The 3341-nt window shown below is 37.9% G+C and overlaps 1 protein-coding gene across 2 annotated transcripts in view; it reads left to right on the top strand.

Annotated features, from left to right (window-relative positions):
- Positions 1-788: 788 nt before the first annotated feature.
- Positions 789-3341, top strand: part of optc (opticin) — a 7051-nt gene continuing 4498 nt past the window's right edge. For both annotated transcript variants that reach the window (XM_035662197.1, XM_035662196.1), the window contains exon 1: positions 789-927. The gene's annotated coding sequence lies outside the window, so the exon portion shown is untranslated. The remainder of the gene's footprint in view (positions 928-3341) is intronic.

Raw genomic sequence — 3341 nt, 5'->3', positions numbered from 1 at the left:
CAGCTGAGCTCCATTCCTCCCTCCTCCATAGTGTGTATGTATGTGTGTGTGTGTGTGTGTGTGTGTGTGTGTGAAGGTTTAACTATAGCCTTCTAATAATTCTAACTGCACTGGCCATTAGATGGAAACTATTTACTGTAGAAATCTCATCATTAAAATGTATTTCTAATTACTATACTTAATAAAAACAATACCCACACCATGTGTAACAATTGTGTCAAGCCACATAAACTTGTACCATCTCAAGGCTCTTAAGTCTTAAGTATAATGTTATATCCCACAAGTAGGCCTACTTTACAACATAGACAGTAACAGTGTGCAGTATGTTCCTGGACCTTTTGTTCCAAGTAAAACACAAACATGACCCATAGTTATTTTGTACGTTTAAGGGCAGCTAGAATTGTAGATAGTAAATTAAATAGTAAATTATCATTTTAAAGTCAAAGCAGATATAAAGTGCTACTGTACGACATACTATTAGTATGGGTACCATAGTTTACAACACCAAGTTCTCTTTCAATTCTCCCCAAATGCCAGATTGTTGCTCAGCAGCCCATACTGGACCCCTTAATAACAGAACAGGTGCCTGTTAGTTAAAATATACCAACAGCATCTATTCCTTTTAAGTTTCAGAACCTACTTTTTAGTTTAAGTTTAAGTAGTTTTAAGTTAGGCACTAGTGACAGCTGAAAACACGTTGCCTGAAATGACCTGCACAACCCCCCTCTCCTTCTGTTGTGTCATTCCCCCTCTCTCCACCTCATAATGACGCATTGTCCACAGGCCACTCTGAGGCCAAGTGAACAACAAAAGGTCTGCAGGGACTCTGGGACCAGTCTGAGAGCACCCAGGGGATGAAGAAGCAACAGAATTAGCAGAAGTGAAGGTTCTGTGAAATCTTCAGGAGTGTACAGTGGAAACGAAGCAGTAAGTGCTCTGCAATTATGGCATGTCATTTTTGTTTCCTTTTATTCAAGCAGGAGAAGATCAAGTTTCATTCAAGCGCTGAGTCCCTTACAATAATGATTATTTGCTCTGATGGTTATTAAATTGTTCCTTGATGTAAATGAGAGACGTCCCATTAAAGAGATTCATTTTGTTTTATTTAAGATATTTGTCTCAGTTGCAGTGGCTGGTTTAATCACTGCTGGAATTCATACTGCGTGCAAACACTACAGTACAGTGTAGGCAGTGTAAGATTAAGACCTGCTCTATTTTTACAGTTCTTTTCACAGATTATACTTTAATTTCAGACTGTGCATGTCAATGATCCTGATGGCTATTATTCAGATATACTACAGCTGTTATGAACCTGTGTGTTTTAACAAGTAGCATGACAGAATGATTATTTGTTCATTAATGACAGGATATAACTGACAGTATAACGACAGATCTCCTTTAAAACTCTGTAAACTATCTCAGCAGACCAAAACTCACACAGTCCTATTAGCAAACATTCCTTTGGTATTTTGACCTAAAAGCCAACAATGCTCCTTTGGCTCACTAATCAGGGCAGGGATTCAGTCAAATTCTTAAAGGTCCAGTGTGTAATATTTAGGGGGATCTACTGGCAGAAATAGAATATAATATTCATAGGTATGTTTTCATTAGTTTATAATCACCTGAACAGAGGAATCATTATGTTTGTGTAGAATGAACCTTTTATATCTACACATGCTTCATGCCACATGCCACGGGTCACCTTCTATGAGTCCACCATGTTGAACGGCCATGTATCTACAGTAGCCTAAAAGGGTTGAACTAAACACTGGCACTAGATAGGGGCATTCATGTTTTACATGCATTTTGCAGCCACCAAAGTTTCTCCTTTGTTGCATCTGCAACTACACCAATATATGCCACTACATCCTATACAATGGGCCTTAAAACAATCTTAAGATAAATGGACATGACAATTATTTTAACTTGACTGCCAAAACTTGTATCAAAAATGTTCTTCACATGTTTGCTGCTGGAATCAGTGATGGCTATTGCCAGTTGACAGTGAAAAAATCTGAAAAGATGCTCCTCCTCACTTCCAACTCAGCCAACATAACTGTTGGCTGAGTTGTAACATTTTGATCATCATAGCAGTCTTTTAGAGGAACCAAATCATCTGCATAAAATGAAACAATATATTGTCTACTAATTATGTGACCAAGGGGAAGCATAGACCCTAGACCCTTGAAGTACACTGCAATACATTTTGTAGACAAGGAAATTAGGTTATTAAGTTCAAAAGAAAAATGCCTGTCAAAGACAGGAACTTAAGCTTGATTTGACAAATGTGTGGACCTATACTCACAATAACCTCTTCTAAATGTTTAGCATATAGAATGTCAAAGGGGCACTCATATGGGAGACAATATCAATGAGAAAAATAACCTGATAGAACGTTAGGATTGGGATTTAAACATCAACTTTGTAATTTATGCTGCTATCAGTTGGCTCACTAACCTTTTAGCTGGGCTCCATGTTGCCGGGCCTCAAGCTATGTGCTTTTTTCCAAATTCATTCAGCGTCATTCATATGGTACTAATAATTTGTATAGCACTTTTCTTAACACAGTTAAAAAGTGCATTAACAAAGGACACAAGAGGCAGTAATAAAATTACACAGTAAAAAAACAGATAAATTACATTAATTTATAATATATAAAATTATATACTATTCTCCAGGAGATACAAGTCAGTTAAAAGCCAGTTTAAAAAGGTGTTACTCACTGGAAAACAACAATGACGGCTGCTAAAGAGGTTAGTGTAAATGTTGAAAGAAGAACAAAGAATGGCAGTGAATGCTTTTCTTGATAGAAAAGATGATTTTGTTCTTCTCCAGAGTGGCTTTAGTTTGACTGTTTGTAGATCTGATTTAACAGTTTCCAACAACGACTTCCCAGATGGTTCAATGGTTTCTGCCAATGTGATGGAAAAATCTTCAATGACAGTATCCATTTCGTCTTCTGTGACGGTTTCTCTCGTGTATCTTCGATCCTTAGAGATCGCTTCTTGATCCTCGCTACTCCGTGCAGAAATAAGTGCTTTGGGATGGCCTGCAAGATAGTGGACCAGAACAAACTTCCGGTTATAGCTTGTAGCGAGGAAATGTCAAATAACTTGGGATGTGCCCCCGGACTTCTTAGTTATTGTGACTTTAACAAAGGAAACCTCAGCCACAAACTCCCCAAATACAAGCAGTTTATTAAATGCCCGACCAGAGAGGAGAATATTCTGGATCACTGTTACACTATAGTCAGCAGTGCATATCAAGTGTTCAGGAGTGGGGACAGTGATGGGTTCAAAAAGTCACAAGTAAAAAATGTACAAGTTTAGCAAGGCGGTGAG

The sequence above is a fragment of the Morone saxatilis genome, unplaced genomic scaffold, assembly GCF_004916995.1.
Source record: "Morone saxatilis isolate NCDOM2014 unplaced genomic scaffold, NCSU_SB_2.0 Contig18, whole genome shotgun sequence".
In the NCBI taxonomy this organism is placed as follows: domain Eukaryota; kingdom Metazoa; phylum Chordata; class Actinopteri; family Moronidae; genus Morone; species Morone saxatilis.
The sequence above is the reverse complement of the archived record's forward strand: the minus strand, read 5'-3'. Positions and strand labels throughout refer to the sequence as shown.